At 38.8% G+C, this 18,323-nt stretch overlaps 1 protein-coding gene across 8 annotated transcripts in view; it reads left to right on the forward strand.

The window, feature by feature from the left end:
* Positions 1-384: 384 nt before the first annotated feature.
* Positions 385-18,323, forward strand: part of LOC128692060 (cholesterol transporter ABCA5) — a 408,467-nt gene continuing 390,528 nt past the window's right edge. For 2 of the 8 annotated variants that reach the window (XM_070079716.1, XM_070079732.1), the window contains exon 1: positions 10,676-10,851. The gene's annotated coding sequence lies outside the window, so the exon portion shown is untranslated. Of the gene's footprint in view, positions 776-812; positions 1,167-9,819; positions 9,975-10,675; positions 10,852-18,323 lie in introns of those variants that run through there. The other 6 variants (XM_070079709.1, XM_070079720.1, XM_070079697.1 and 3 more) reach the window with 6 other exon arrangements.

The raw sequence follows: 18,323 nt of genomic DNA on the forward strand, positions 1-18,323 counted from the left end.
CTGTAGGGTCACCACCTTTATGTATTGGTGTAACCCTTGCCGTCTTGAGTAGTTTCGGGAAGGTGCTAGTTTCTAGGGACTTGTTAAAAAGTAATGAGGTAGCATGCGAGAGGACAATAACAAAATAACAGCCGTTACAATAATTACAGTGGACTCCCAGCTATCGTAGTTGTCGGATTTTGTAATATTCAGAAATCATACCGTTTTTATTCGTCAAAATATTGGCTCGGTGATCATCATTGAGCTCGGTAATAGACATTCGTCCCGAACACGTCCACATGGCAACAGCGTCCCGACACTCAGTGTGTCATTGCTTATCAGCCAGTGAGCACGATCCACGCATTCATACGATACATTTCGTATTATTCCATTCTTTTTAGTGCTTGCAACTTCTAAATAAGCCACCATGGGCCCAAAGAAAGTTCCTGGTGCCATCTATCCCTTTGGTAAAGGACTGAGAGAGAGGGGAGAATGTTCCTTCTTCAGTGATTCTGTGATATGTACGATACTAAAGCAGCAGGAGTTGATAAAGACTATAGCGCCAGCCAGTGATAAAGTGTAGCATTAACAGTGTAGCAAGTAAGTTAAGTGATTAATCGATAGAAAAAGGACAGCACGAAACTGACTCCTCCAATGTTTCTGGAGGTATGAAGGGCTACTGACTAACACTGCCATCTCTGCTGCTGCCATCACCACTATGTAAGGCCTATCTTTCAGTGGCCCTTATACGCCCAACATCTAACAGCACAACAACGCTCGTCACATACATAATGATGTATTTTATTCATTCCAGAGTATATGTTTTTGTGTTAATATTGTTTATTATGTCATCTTAGATGAACTGTGCAATATAAATATGCCTTAGAGTTGATATTAGTGTCATATTGAAGGACTGCCTTGTCATGTCTCCTAATACGCTTCCCTGCAGCTGCCACAATTCCTAACATACGCTAGAAACAGACCTTGCTGGAACACTTTTTTGAGCGACAGGGGGCCAGTGTCTCTCAAGCTGGTCCTAGTGGCATTAAAAAATAAAGAAGGGAGGTAACCCCGGAAAAGGACTTGGTACCTGAAGTCTTTATGGAAGGGGATTCCCCTTCCAAACATTAATTTGTCCATCCTCTTCCCTCCCATCTTTAATACACTAAGAAGAGTCTTCAATAAAGGTAAGTGCCATGTTATTATTGTTTTATTCTTCATTCTCATTGTTTTCTGAGTAGGTAAATGTATATTTCATGTAAAAAATTATTTCTTTTTAATACTTTTGGGTGTCTGGAGCGGATTAATTGGATTTATGTTATTTCTTATGGGGAAAATTAATTCGGAAATCGTCTAATTCAGCTTTAGGCACACTCTCTGGAATGGTTTAATTACAATAACCGAGGGTCCACTTAAGCAAACACTATGATGACCTCCTGGCACTCCTTGAATCACTAAAGACACCCTTCTCCTGCATTATTCTTACTGAGACCTGGCTTAAGCAGGACACAATAGATATCTACCCTCTACCAGGATACACAGCAATTCACAACTGCAGACCAAACCAAGTTGGGGGTGGTATTGCAATCTATTACTCTAACTAATTATCTTGTATTAGCACCACTTGCTTTAGTGATGAATATGGGGAATACATTTTTGCTAATTTTACTGTAAAAAACCTTAAGACACCTATAACAATCGGTGCCATTTACCGGATACCTCACACAAACATCCCAAATTTCAGTGAGAAATTAAAGTCACTGATAACAAACAGACAAATGAATAAGCACCACCTTCTCTTAGCTGGAGACTTCAACATCAACCTTGGCTTACTAGATGATCAGCCTGTAACTGATTTCATCAACAATATGAACAACACACTTCTCATACCAACATTAACTAAACCAACCAGGCTCACTGAAACAAGTGCAACCATAATAGACCACATATGGACCAATATACTAGCCCCCCTTAAATCAGGGATAATCACAGATAGCACTACAGACCACTACCCTACCTTCCTCCTGACAAACATTAGTAAACCACCACTTGAATACAACAAAGTCTCATTTAGACTCCATGATGAGGCCTCAATAAGGAAGTTCACAGCTGACCTAGAGACTGTTGACTGGCCTACAGAATTCTCCAAGGCCAATGGTATTGATGACTGGACAGACATTTTTCTTAACAAATTACTTAGACTATACAACAAACATTGTCCTATAAAAACGAAACAGATCACAAACAAACAGCTTGGTTGCCCATGGCTAACCAGCACCATTCTGAAATCCATTGACAAGAAACACCAATATGAAAAGCAATATAGACAGGGCTTAATACACAAAGATATTCTTAAACACTATTCATCAGTTCTCACCAAAGTAATAAAGAAAGCCAAACAACTATACTACTCCAGTAGATTCACAGACACTAGAGGAGATATAAAAAAGACCTGGAAAACACTTGCTCAGATTCTAGGGACCCACAAACTGAAAAAAACAAGAATATTGTCCTAACTAAACCTAATGAAACACCACATCCCACTGACACAGCTAACAAGATAAACGACTTCTTCTCAACCAGCGGCAGCGGCAATTGGAACCTTGTCCTCTATTTTTACCTCTACCTGAGGTTCCCAGCAGCCCAGTGATGACCTAATCAAGACCCACATAACACTAACATGTGTGGATACCCAGAATGATATAAATCAACTGCAGAAATCACCGAAAAGTTCGCAAATTACCAACTAATTGGACTCGTACTACCACCTCCTACCCCGCTGCCGCTGAAGTGATACTCCACAACATTCACCCATCACCCATCGCCTACTATTCACCCGAAGCCACAACCAATGGACAAGGGTCAGAGCAATAAAAGAAGATCCAGTAACCAGCTAAGGACTCCTAACATCAAAGGTGAGAGCAGTAATAACACGAGGAAAACTTGTGGTACTGGCAGCCAGGACACAACCCTCATCACCCACTGGCACCACCACAACACACGACAGACAACAAAAAACATGGCCGCCGCCACAGTCCAAGATAACTCCTTCCCAGTATTTGATGTCAAGAAGATCACCGACCCAGAAATAGCTAAACTCCTTACGATTCAGAACCAAACGATCACCAAACTAACTCAAGAAATGCAGGAACTAAAAGCTAGCAATGCAGATTACCTCAGCAAGATCACTGCTCTTGAACATAAACTAGACACTCTAGCACAACAAAGCAACACCCACACCCAGTCCCTAGACACCATCAACACTCTAAAAGACCAAGTCACCCTACTTACTATCAACATTATAGAGGAAAGATCAAGAGTGGACCAACAACTTGCCAATGTCATAACCAACTTCCAAGACCATAATGACCAACAGCAGCTATCTGACGCTGTTGTAGTTAACAGCAAACATCTCCCAGCCACAGTCACCCAAGAGACCTTCATGGAGACCACCCTACAACTTATCAAGGACCACCTTCGCCTTAACGTACGTAGTGATGACCTAAAGGATTGCAAACTGATGGGCTACCAAGTGGGTAAAAAAACAGTGCTGTTAAAATTCCAAACTAGCCTACAAAGAAACAACCTACTGAAAACATCTATTTCTATGAAATCTGATGTTTACGTCAATGAGTGCCTTACCAAAACAAGACAAAACCTTCTTTATCGGCTAAGAAAATTACGCTATGCCCAAAAAATCCACCAGTGCTTTGTGAGGGATGGAAAAATCGCAGTTAGGAAACAGCCCAGTGGGAAGAGATACTTCATCTCTACAGAACACGACCTTAAAACATTCCTAAGTGAGGCTGGACTAACAGAATCAGAGTAAAGTGCAGATAATACCCATAGTCCACCGTTAGTGTTATAGTGTCATAAATTTGTGCCCCCCAAAAATTCTAATACCCCAACTATTTTTGATTGTCATTGTTGTATTCAACGACCATTCTACCTCATAGTCTTAATTGTGTTTAATATCTACAGAATCTATCTCCTTTTTTACAACTTACCGCATCACTGTTCTATCTTATTTTAGTATAAACTAACCATAACTTGTCCTCAATAATTCTACCTCACTTTAAGAAATACTCAATTGCCCAATTTTATTCTAAAATCCCTATTATTGCCCAATTTTGCTTTAAACTATATTGATCAAACTTATTGTAAACTTCTATTATTGACCATTTTTATTCTATACTTTTTTAAACTAGTATTTTCAACTACAACTTTTATATTATCCTGTCTACCATCTTACTAGCATATTATAACCAAGTCATTGCCATTTTTATCATTTTTTTTTATTATTCTTTTGCTACCTTAACTTGTGTATTTTATCCTGTCAATTTAAATCTAGTTATACTCTAATTCTTGTAAACAACTTATATAAGACCTTAGTGCAATTACAATTAAGAGTCTTGTGCCTTTTTTATATTATTAGATTAAACTCAGTTGTACTATAGCTCATTGTAGCTCAATACATAGTCAATACCAAATTCACTATATTAGACCATAGTGCAATTACTAGTGAGAGACTGGTGCTATTTTTAATTTGTGTTTTTATATTATTAGATTAAACTCAGTTGTACTATAGCTCATTCTAGCTCATTACATAGTCAATACCAAATGCACTATATTAGACCATAGTGCAATTACTAGTGAGAGACTGGTGCTATTTTTAATTTGTATTTTTATATTATTAGATTAAACCTAGTTGTACTATAGCTCATTCTAGCTCAAAACATAGACTCCACAAAAGTCATTATATTAGACCTTAGTGCAATTACAAGTGAGAGTCTTGTTCTATTTTTAATTTGTATTTTTATATTACTAGTTTATACCTAGTTGTACTTTAGTTCATTCCAGCACAACACATAGACAACATCAACTTCATTATGTGTAGTAGTGACTATACTCTATATGACCAAAATACTCTAGCTATATATTTGTCCAAACTTCCTACCACTACAGATATCAGTACTAGAACTCAACACACAACTCAGGATATAAATAACCATAATTTAAACCTAGAAGATGATTGATCACGTTGACCCTGATCTAAACCTCCATAATCTGACACCCAATCAAAACCTACTGGAAAGTAACTGCCTTTATTACACAGCATCACAAGCCAGCACTATCCTAAACAATGCTTAAAGTCTATCAGTACTTAACTACAACATCAGGTCCTTAAGCAAACACTATGATGACCTCCTAGCACTCCTTGAATCACTAAAGACACCCTTCTCCTGCATTATTCTTACTGAGACCTGGCTTAAGCAGGACACAATAGATATCTACCCTCTACCAGGATACACAGCAATTCACAACTGCAGACCAAACCAAGTTGGGGGGTGGTATTGCAATCTATTACTCTAACCAATTATCTTGTATTAGCACCACTTGCTTTAGTGATGAATATGGGGAATACATTTTTGCTAATTTTACTGTAAAAAACCTTAAGACACCTATAACAATCGGTGCCATTTACCGGATACCTCACACAAACATCCCAAATTTCAGTGAGAAATTAAAGTCACTAATAACAAACAGACAAATAAATAAGCACTACCTTCTCTTAGCTGGAGACTTCAACATCAACCTTGGCATACTAGATGATCAGCCTGTAACTGATTTCATCAACAATATGAACAACACACTTCTCATACCAACAATAACTAAACCAACCAGGCTCACTAAGACAAGTGCAACCATAATAGACCACATATGGACCAATATACTAGCCCCCCTTAAATCAGGGATAATCACAGATAGCACTACAGACCACTACCCTACCTTCCTCCTGACAAACATTAGTAAACCACCACTTGAATACAACAAAGTCTCATTTAGACTCCATGATGAGGCCTCAATAAGGAAGTTCACAGCTGACCTAGAGACTGTTGACTGGCCTACAGAATTCTCCAAGGCCAATGGTATTGATGACTGGACAGACATTTTTCTTAACAAATTACTTAGACTATACAACAAACATTGTCCTATAAAAGCGAAACAGATCACAAACAAATGGCTTGGTTGCCCATGGCTAACCAGCACCATTCTGAAATCCATTGACAAGAAACACCAATATGAAAAGCAATATAGACAGGGCTTAATACACAAAGATATTCTTAAACACTATTCATCAGTTCTCACCAAAGTAATAAAGAAAGCCAAACAACTATACTACTCCAGTAGATTCACAGACACTAGAGGTATAAAAAAGACCTGGAAAACACACTCAGATTCTAGGGACCCATAAACTGAAAAAACCAAGAATATTGTCCTAACTAAGCATAATGAAACACCACTACATCCCACTGACTCAGCTAACAAGATAAACGACTTCTTCTCAACCATAGGATCTAATCTCGCCAATAAAATCCCACATACCAATGCCCATGCCGGGGACTACCTAGATGGGAATTTCCCAAATTCCTTCTATCTTGCACCAACTGAGCCCACGGAAGTCACCGAGATTATAAAGTCACTTAAAAATAACTCAGGGAATCTGTCTCATGTCCCACCATTACTGTACAAGCGAGCGGCCCATGTCCTTTCGCATGCTATTTCATTACTTTTTAACAAGTCACTAGAAACTAGCACCTTCCTGAAACTACTCAAGATGGCAAGGGTTACACCAATACATAAAGGTGGTGACCCTACAGACTTAAACAACTATAGGCCAATATCTAACTTACCATTGCTATCCAAAATCTTTGAGAAACTCGTGCACAGGAGACTGTATTCATTTATAACGGCACAAAACATACTCTACCCCTGCCAATTTGGATTCAGGAAAAATAAAAGCACTAATGATGCAATCATAAAAATGCTAGATCTGCTTTACACAGCATTGGAAAATAAGGAATATCCACTAGGAATTTTTATTGACCTAAGAAAAGCTTTTGACACAGTAGACCACGACATCCTACTCCACAAACTTGACCATTACGGTATAAGAGGCCATGCGCTTGCTTATTTCAAATCTTACCTTACTAATAGGTATCAGTATGTCACCATTAAAGACACAGCATCAACAACACGGCCACTTGATACTGGAGTTCCGCAGGGAAGTGTCCTTGGTCCCCTGCTCTTCCTCATATACATCAATGATCTTCCAAACATATCCCAACACCTGAAACCCATTCTCTTTGCTGACGACACGACTTATGTCATCTCTCACCCTAATCTTGCCACCCTCAACACCATTGTTAACGAGGAGCTGATCAAAATATCGACTTGGATGACAGCCAATAAACTTACGCTTAACACTGACAAAACCTACTATATTATGTTTGGTAGCAGAGCAGGAGATGCACAAATTAACATTAAGATTGACAACACTCTAATTACTAGACATAATGAGGGCAAATTCCTAGGCCTATACCTCGACAACAACCTGAATTTCAGCACCCATATCCAACACATAACCAAAAAAGTATCCAAAACGATTGGGATCCTCTCCAAGATACGATACTACGTGCCGCAAACTGCCCTTCTCACACTATACCACTCAATTATTTATCCATACCTCACCTATGCTATTTGTGCTTGGGGATCAACTGCAGCAACACACCTAAAGCCAATAATAACCCAACAAAAAGCTGCAGTAAGAATAATCACTAAATCCCATCCCTGGCAACACACTCCCCCACTCTTCATAGATCTAAACTTACTCTCTGTTCAGTACATCCACACTTACTACTGTTCAATCTACATCTACAGGACCTTAAACTCCAATATCAACCTTTACCTAAAATGCTTTCTTGATAGTTGTGACAGAACCCACAGGCATAACACCAGACACAAACATCTCTACGACATTCCGCGTGTCCGACTAAACCTTTACAAAAATTCAATGTATGTCAAAGGCCCTAAAATCTGGAACACCCTACCTGAGAACTCTAGAACTGCAGACACATTCATCACCTTCAAAACTACCATTAGAAAACATCTTATCTCCCTGATACACCCCGTCAACTAACTACACGAATACCACCTGGTGGTTCACACTTGCACTCACTCACCCATTTGACCATAAACAGATATATTAATCTCAATCTTAAAATAATGAATCCTGTGATACTCCAATACTGAAACTAGGTACTGTGCCAAAACAAAAGCTCACAAGCTAGTATTTAGTCACTTAGCCATAATACCAACTTACCTCATAATCTGTAATATTTTAAAATTAAGAATTAAACTAAGTCTGCCTGAAATGCCTAGCCATGTTAGGTGTTCTAGTGGTACACTCTGTAATTATTATTTTACTACATGTAAACCACACAATAACCAAATTCTGTAAACTCAGCATTGTAATCCTTATAGAGAATAAACTTTGAATTTGAATTTGAATATTACAGCCACAACAAAAGCTACAACAACAACAACTACAAAAACACCAATTACAACTATAACAAGAACCACAACAACAAGAACCACAACAACAAGGAACACAACAACAACAACAACCACAACTACAATAACAGTAACCCACAATAATAACCATAATACAACTACAGCAACAACTGCAACAACCACAGTTACTACAACAATAACAACTACAACTTCAGTATCGGCAGTAACAGCCAAAATAACAGCCACAACTACATTACAACTGTGGAAAATTTTTTACATAATTTTCCTAAAGCTAGAACATATAAATGAATGATATAACACAGTCAATCCTCACTTAACGGCGGGGTTCCATTCCTAATACCAAGTCGGTAAATATTTGAATTCGTCGCAAAATGAGAAGCATTGTATAATGGTAGTGGGTTTGTGACACCCATCTTTGATATTGCTTTAATGTCACCCTTGCAGCATTTATAACATGTTTAATATAGTATTTCTAAATGTTTATACAGTAGTGTACTGTATATTGTAATAAACAGTATAGAGGAAATCAGCTCTAATATACAGTGGTACTTCGAGTTTCGAACAGCTCTCAACTTGAACAATTATGTAAGTGTATTTTTGTAAGTGCTTTTGTAAGTGTATTTTTGGGGATCTGAAACGGACTAATGTAATTTACATTATTCCTTATGGGAACAAATTCGTTCGGTATCAGCACTCGAACAGCCTTCTGGAATGAATTAAGTTCGTAACTTGAGGTACCACTGTACATTATTTAGGTATGCATAGTGGTCAGAGAGCCTGTCGTAAGTCCGAGTTGTCGGTAAATGAGTACGTTGCTAAGTGAGGAGAGGCTGTAATTGTGTATTAAAATGTGATGCTGTTCGGACCCTTCAAGAAATTTTAAGTGAAGGAGGGTGTGGAACAGCGGCAGAGAGTGATGCGGAGAGGAGACGCCATAGTGTATTTAATGTGTGAACACTGGTCTGAATTGTGCAATGCAATCAGGCGTTCCCGAAGGTCAGTTGGTGTATTAGTCTCAATCCGTAATTTAGAAATTGCTGATGCATTCCTGTTGAAGAACAGGGATAAATAATATGGAAAACCCTTTCATTTTAGCAACAAAAACAGAAAAATAGAAGACACCTATTCTTCCAAGGAGCACACCTTAGCTAAGTGATGCTTATCCATAATGTACAATAGTTTTGCATTGGCCATTGTAAATTCTAGCTGTAGTGGTAGCATTAGATTGTGTTTCCAAAAAATAATAATTATTATCCAGTAATTAAATGATGAGTGCTCATAATATAATATACATATATTTTTTGTAAATGTTGTATACTCAACAGATTCCCCCCCTCTTTCTTTTCAAGTCACAAACCATCATACAGTCCACTCAATTTCTTGTAATTTACCAACATTATTGGTATTAATTTTATGTTGGAACTTGATAGGCCTGACTCTGTACTCCCCTAATTGTGGTTGCAGGGGTCGAGACTCAGCTCCTGGCTCTGCCTCTTCACTGATCACTACTAGGTCCTCTCTCTGAGCTGGAAAAGAGTGTGTGTGGGTCATGGAGGAGAGGCATGGTGCAGCCTAGTGTCTCTAAAATCCCATCTGGCCCTGAGGTACAACTAACATTGGTAAGTACAATAAATTGTTGCTTAGTTGTGCCCCCCTCAAATTATCTGGATGAAATATTTCAGGAATGTACCTGTGAACCTTGTCCCCATAATTTTCCACAACAGTTACAAAAACAATCGCAGTAATGCCTACCATAGCAATAATGGTATTACAACCACAACAGTGACAACAAAAACCATAACAGCAACTACATTACAACCACAAGAACAACTACATTTCAACCACAACAACTACATTACAACCACAACAACTACATTACAACACTAACAACTACATTACAACAGCAACTACATTACAACAAAAACAACCACAATAACAGCAACAAATGATAACCACACAAGCAACTACATTAAAACCACAATAACAACAATTAAATTACAGCCACAACAATAGCACCAAAAAACACCAACAACAACAAAAATTATTAGTGCAGGTTATATGTGAATAAGGATTATTATTATTATCATTATTTATTATAATAAAAGACTAAATCATAATGGGTCATTGAGCAGGGGAAATAAACCTCCATAATGCCTGTCATGAAGACTATAGAATTTTTATTAAAACATTTGCTTGATAGAGTAGTACGGCAATCTACCCAGGGGGGTAGATTGCTGTACTTATCTCACTGGCATACTTATCTCACTGGCACTGAGCACCAATGAGATAAGATAAAAAAAATGAAGCAATACTGTACTTGGTATGTACCTCAGTCACAGTGAGAGGAGTCTCTTACCAGTGAGACTTAGGCAACTCCAGAGCGATTAACGGGTTTTCTACCTCTACTGGAGCTCAGCAGGTTGTCTACAACTCCAGAGCGATTAACGGGTTTTCTACCTCTACTGGAGCTCAGCAGGTTGTCTACCTCTACTGGAGGTGAATGAGTTTTCTACCTGTGCTGAAGCTGGATACAACAAGTTATCTACCTCTACTAAAGCTGGACAGGTTATCTACCTGTAATGAACTACCTCTACTAGAGCTGAACAGGTTGTCTACCTCTACTGGAGCTGAACAGGTTGTCCTCCTCTACTGGAGCTGGACAGGTTGTCCTCCTCTACTGGAGCTGGACAGATTGTCTACCTGTGCAGTAGATGGAGAGATTACTGAAGTTACTTAACAGGACAGGTTATGCACCTGTACTGCAGATTGTCTGGTTGTCTGCCTCTTCTGGAAGCGATGGAGTGTACTTAAGTCGGCATTGTACAAAGATACAACAGTTCATTTATTTAATTTGTTTTAATATTTGTGTTATTGTGAATTGTGGTCAATGTTAATATACTAAAGCAACTTCTGATGACTTAATCTATTCTTTACTTTTATTTTGATTTAGTTCTTCTCATAACATGCAGTTTGGGTTTCTTCCTGATTAATCTGTGAATTGTAGCTCCTGACCCAGAATAGTGAAGTGAAATGCTTCCCATTTAATAACCTAAGAAGTTAAGATACAAACCTTGCAGAATAGACAGGTTTTGAGCATCCTGGCAAGCCAGTCCTATAACTAGCTGGCTTTGGAGTGACAAGACCTTACATTATATGCTAGGATTGGAATTGAGTAGTATGTTAGTTTTAGGAGTGGGTTGCCTGAATTGCTTTGCATAATATATGGTGGCCTGTGGTCTGGTGACAAAAGCTCTCGCTTCACACAGTGAGGTGTCCGGGTTCAATCCCTGGCAAGGGTAGAAACACTGGTTGTCCATGTTCATCCATCAGTAAAGTGGGTACCTGGGTGTTAGTCAACTGGTATGGGTCTCATCCTGGGACAAAATTAACCTAATTTGTCCAGAATGCTCTGCACAACAAGTGGCTTTCTGTGTAGTAGTATGTCATTACTGTCAGCTAGGCATGTATACCTTGTACATGTACTTGTAGAAATAAAGATGTGAGGTTAAAAGATAAAGAATCTAACACAAATTGGGAGTTGGCACAGTTGCTCTTTGCTGATGACTGTGCTTTTGGGAGATTCTGAAGAGAAGTTGCAGAGGTTGGTGGATGAATTTGGTAGGGTATGTAAAAGAAGAAAATTAAAAGTGAATATAGAAAGAGTAAGGTGATGAGGATAACAAAAAGATTAAGTGACGAAAGATTGGATATCAGATTGGAGGGAGAGAGTATGGAGGAGGTGATTGTATTCAGATATTTAGGAGTGGACATGTCAGCAAATGGGTCTATGAAGGATGAGGTGAATCATAGAATTGACGAGGAGAAAAGGGTGAGTGGTGCACTTAGGAGTCTGTGGAGGCAAAGAACTTTGTCCATGGAAGCAGAGAGGAAAATGTATGAGAGTATAGTTATACCAACACTCTTATATGGGTGTGAAGCATGGGTGGTGAATGTTGCAATGAGGAGAAGGCTTGAGGCAGTGGAGATGTCGTGTCTGAGGGCAATGTGTCATGTGAATGTAATGCAGAGAATTCGTAGTTTGGAAATTAGGAGAAGGTGCGGGATTACCAAAACTATTATCCAGAGGGCTGAGGAGGGGTTGTTGAGGTGGTTCGGACATGTAGAGAGAATAGAACAAAACAGAATGACTTCAAGAGTGTATAAATCTGGAGTGAAGGGAAGGGGGGGTAGGGGTCGGCCTGGGAAAGATTGGAGGGAGAGGGTAAAGGAGGTTTTGTGTGCCTTGCACTTCCAGCATGCGTGAGCATATTTGATGGGAATGAATGGAGACAAATGGTTTTTAATAATTGATGTGTTGTTGGAGTGTGAGCAAGGTAGCATTTATGAAGGGACTCAGGGAAACCGGCAGGTGGGGCTTGAGTCCTGGCGATGGGAAATGCAGTGTCTGCACTCTGAAGGAGGGGTGTTACTGTTGCAGTTTTATAACTGTAAAGCACCCCTCTGGCAAAACAGTGATGAAGCTAATGATGATGGGAGTTTTTCTTTTTTGGGCCACCCTGCCTTAGTAGGAATCGGCGGATGTGTTCAAAAAAAAAAAACTATTATATTAAGTGGCTTTCTGTTGCATATGTATTTGTATCAAACTGTATTTATATTACAGTTGTATCAGAGCTGTAGCTAACTGAACTGTAAACTCAATTACTGTAAATTCTATGTATATTTCTTAGAAATAGGGATTTTGATGTAACCATGATATGAGATTCATCAGTAAAGACTTGCATATGTGATCAGTGATGACCCATGCTAACATTCCTAGTGTATAAAAATTTCCTAGTTGGACAAATCTTATTAGGCCAGCATGGTGCAGTGATTAGAGCATATTTATGTAGTGAAGAAGTGCTTGAAGGAACCAGAGGTTGCATTGGCAAGGACACCACAGAAACATAACTGTAGTGGTGTGGTAAAAGTGATGTAGGGGCTTGTGGAGAGCCTTTGTAAACTTGCATAGTTGTGACTGCCTTGCCAAAGTGTAGTATCTGAAAGAAGGACTTGAGGGCCAGTGGCAGAGTGATACTGAAAGCTGGAAAGCTGCTCCTCCACAGGTAGCCCTGAAAGGCTTCCCAAATGAAGTGGTAAGGTACATAACACTAATACAAAAAGATGTTGTTGCAGATACATCTTGGCTTATAATAAAAAGCATATCTTTATTTCTACAAGTACATGTACAAGGTATACAGGCCTAGCTGACATCAATGACATACTACTATATAGAAAGCCGCTGGTTATGCAGATTAGGTCAGTTTTGTCCCAGGATGCGACCCACACCAGTCGACTAACACCCAGGTACCCATTTTACTGATGGGGAGCATAGACAACCAGTGTAAAGAAACATGCCCAATGTTTCTACCTTTGCCAGGAATCGAATCCAGACTTTTGCCGTGTGAAGCGAGAGCTTTAGCCGCCAGGTCACAGGGCCACCTAATAGATTCAATTTGTCCATCCTTTCATTATTGTATATGACAGCATGTACATAGTGTATCCTTAGTTTAACCCTTTGACTGTTTCGGCCGTATATATACGTCTTATGAGCCAGTGTGTCAGACTTATATCTACATACTCAATAATTCTAGCGGCTTCAAATCAAGCAGGAGAAAGCTGGTAGGCCCACGTGTGAGAGAATGGGTCTGTATGGTCAGTGTGCACCATATAAAAAAAATCCTGCAGCACGCAGTGCATAATGACGGAAAAAAAACTCTCCCGTTTTTTTTTTTTTTTTAATTAAAATGCCGAATTTGTGGTCTATTTTCGTATAGTATTTATGATTGTATTCTCGTTTTCTTGGTCTCAATTGGTAGAATGGAAAACATATTATAGAATTAGAGGTGATTTTGATTGGTTTTACTATGAAAAGAACCTTGAAATGGTGCTCAAAGTAAGGGAAATGTTTGATTTTTGCCAATGTTCAAAAGTAAACAAATGATGTCATTGTCCAATAAATGTCCAAGTAGCCATTCTAATATGCAGTCATGAATGGGTTGACATTATTTATACAATTATTACAATACTGCATAACAGTAAATCTTCAAATTTTTGTTTGAATAAAAATTCAAAATAGAAAGCAAGAGTAATATCAGAGGAGCCTGGAGACATGACTGATGAACAAAGAAAATGTTATTTTAGAGCCAGAAATGTCTGCATTGCTCATTCTGGACCCTATTTTGAAATTGTCATATTTTTTAATTTTCGTGAAATTGGCCAAATTGCAAATTTCGACCACATTATTGGGTAGTTGAAATCAGTAAATGGGCAGTTTCCTGTACTCAGTTGATAGAAGAAATGGAGTTCTAAAGAAATAGCTATGAGTTTGATCAACTGGAACAATGGAATTAGCCGAAAATAGGGCTCAAAGTGGGCGAAATCGCCAATTCATCAATATCGCCGAGGTCGCTAACTTTGTGAGAACGTAATTCCATCAGTTTTCCATCAAATTTCGTTCTTTTGGTGTCGTTACAATCGGGAAAAGATTCTCTATCATTTCATAAGATTTTTTTTTTCAGAAATTTTGCGACACCTGGAGACACCTCAGGATTTGGGGTTGCAACAGCCAAGGGGTTAATGGACTAAAGTTGGCCATTAAATCTGAATTATAAGGACATTTTCCATGATCATAGCAGTGCAGACAATTCTGTATTTAATGGATTTAATTTGTTAACTTTGAAAATAAATTTAGCCAAAGCATCACAGCAATAATGGAATACAGTATTAAGGATTTAATGGACTTTATTAAATCTTGAATTAATTTTCCCAGTGGGCTGCAAGAATACAGGGCAATTCTGGATTTAATGGACTTTGTCTGCTGCTTCCGAATTTTGTCTGGCCACAGATTTTGTCCATTAAATCCAAGGTTGTTTAAATCAAGTTCTGATAAATTGAAGCTTTGCTATGTATCTATGCTACATGGATTTCATGTGCTGTATTACTCATATCTTTCAGTATGAAACATTGGGTGTGTTTCCTTTCTCTAGTCGCCCATATTCACCCATCAGTAAAATAGGTACCTGGGTGTTAGTCGACTGGTGTGGGTCATATCACCTGGAGTTTACCTGGAGAGAGTTTCGGGGGTCAACGCCCCCGCGGCCCGGTCTGTGACCAGGCCTCCTGGTGGATCAGCGCCTGATCAACCAGGCTGTTGCTGCTGGCTGCACGCAAACCAACGTACGAGCCACAGCCCGGCTGATCAGGAACTGACTTTAGGTGCTTGTCCAGTGCCAGCTTGAAGACTGCCAGGGGTCTGTTGGTAATCCCCCTTATGTGTGCTGGGAGGCAGTTGAACAGTCTCGGGCCCCTGACACTTATTGTATGGTCTCTTAACGTGCTAGTGACACCCCTGCTTTTCATTGGGGGGATGGTGCATCGTCTGCCAAGTCTTTTGCTTTCGTAGTGAGTGATTTTCGTGTGCAAGTTCGGTACTAGTCCCTCTAGGATTTTCCAGGTGTATATAATCATGTATCTCTCCCTCCTGCGTTCCAGGGAATACAGGTTTAGAAACCTCAAGCGCTCCCAGTAATTGAGGTGTTTTATCTCCGTTATGCGCGCCGTGAAAGTTCTCTGTACATTTTCTAGGTCGGCAATTTCACCTGCCTTGAAAGGTGCTGTTAGAGTGCAGCAATATTCCAGCCTAGATAGAACAAGTGACCTGAAGAGTGTCATCATGGGCTTGGCCTCCCTAGTTTTGAAGGTTCTCATTATCCATCCTGTCATTTTTATAGCAGATGCGATTGATACAATGTTATGGTCCTTGAAGTTGAGATCCTCCGACATAATCACTCCCAGGTCTTTGACGTTGGTGTTTCGCTCTATTTTGTGGCCAGAATTTGTTTTGTACTCTGATGAAGATTTAATTTCCTCATGTTTACCATATCTGAGTAATTGAAATTTCTCATCGTTGAACTTCATATTGTTTTCTGCAGCCCACTGAAAGATTTGGTTGATGTCCGCCTGGAGCCTTGCAGTGTCTGCAATGGAAGACACTGTCATGCAGATTCGGGTGTCATCTGCAAAGGAAGACACGGTGCTGTGGCTGACATCCTTGTCTATGTCGGATATGAGGATGAGGAACAAGATGGGAGCTAGTACTGTGCCTTGTGGAACAGAGCTTTTCACCGTAGCTGCCTCGGACTTTACTCTGTTGACGACTACTCTCTGTGTTCTGTTAGTGAGGAAATTATAGATCCATCGACCGACTTTTCCTGTTATTCCTTTAGCGCGCATTTTGTGCGCTATTACGCCATGGTCACACTTGTCGAAGGCTTTTGCAAAGTCTGTATATATTACATCTGCATTCTTTTTGTCTTCTAGTGCATTTAGGACCTTGTCGTAGTGATCCAGTAGTTGAGACATGGGACAAAATTGACCTAATTTGCTCAAAATGCTCTGCATAACAAGTAGCTTTCTATATACATAGTAGTATGTCATTGATGTTAGCTAGGCCGGTATACATTGTACATGTAGAAATTAAGATGATATTATTATTATACTATTACAGTACTGCATTATCATACACACTTGGAATACCAAGCATACCATTACAGTACTACTGTACATATCATTCACACTTGGATTACCAAGCATACCATTACAGTACTACTGTACATATCATTCACACTTAGAATACCAAGCATACCATTACAGTACTACTGTACATATCATTCACACTTAGAATACCAAGCATACCATTACAGTACTACTGTACATATCATTCACACTTGGATTACCAAGCATACCATTACAGTACTGCATTATCATACATGCTTGGAATACCAAGCATACCATTACAGTACTGCATTATCATTCACATTTGGAATACCAAGCATACCATTACAGTACTACTGTACATATCATTCACACTTAGAATACCAAGCATACCATTACAGTACTACTGTACATATCATTCACACTTAGAATACCAAGCATACCATTACAGTACTACTGTACATATCATTCACACTTAGAATACCAAGCATACCATTACAGTACTACTGTACATATCATTCACACTTAGAATACCAGGCATACCATTACAGTACTACTGTACATATCATTCACACTTAGAATACCAAGCATACCATTACAGTACTACTGTACATATCATTCACACTTAGAATACCAAGCATACCATTACAGTACTACTGTACATATCATTCACACTTAGAATACCAAGCATACCATTACAATACGTATTTCTTTGCAGAGGTTACAAATACAAATTTTTATTTCTTTGAGAAGGTTACAATGTGTGTGATTTACTTTTTATAAAATGTTGTTAAGTACAAAGAAAGCCACTAACATGCCTGAGCATGTTGTGCAGATTAATCAATGTTTACAGATTAATTAAAACTAGACACAGGTTATGAAGTGGTAAATTTTAATTCAATATTTTACATTATAACAATATAGAGCTAGCCAAAATATTATAATTAATAAGATTTTTAGTAGAGAAGTAGTTAAAATAATAGCATTGCAATTAGTAATGTAGTGTAGAAAGAGGTTTGGTAATAAGTAATACATATTTTATGAAAAAGAGGATAAATAAATATACAAGGTATGATGTAGCACGTAATGAAAGTAGTTTGTTAGATTATGTATTGGTGGATAAAAGGTTGATGGGTAGGCTCCAGGATGTACACGTTTATAGAGGGGCAACCGATATATCGGATCATTATCTAGTTGTAGTTACAGTTAGAGTAAGAGGTAGATGGGATAAGAGGAAAATGGCAACAACAAGTAAGAGGGAGGTGAAAGTGTATAAACTAAGGGAGGAGGAAGTTCGGGTGAAATATAAGCAACTATTGGCAGAAAGGTGGGCTGGTGCAAGTACAGTGGACCCCCGGTATACGATGTTAATCCATTCCTGAGAGCTCATCGTATGCCAAAATTATCGGAAGGCGAATTAATTTTCCCCATAAGAAACAATGGAAATCAAATTAATCTGTGCAAGGCACCCGGCG

This window comes from Cherax quadricarinatus, chromosome 6 (assembly GCF_038502225.1).
Source record: "Cherax quadricarinatus isolate ZL_2023a chromosome 6, ASM3850222v1, whole genome shotgun sequence".
Classification (NCBI taxonomy): domain Eukaryota; kingdom Metazoa; phylum Arthropoda; class Malacostraca; order Decapoda; family Parastacidae; genus Cherax; species Cherax quadricarinatus.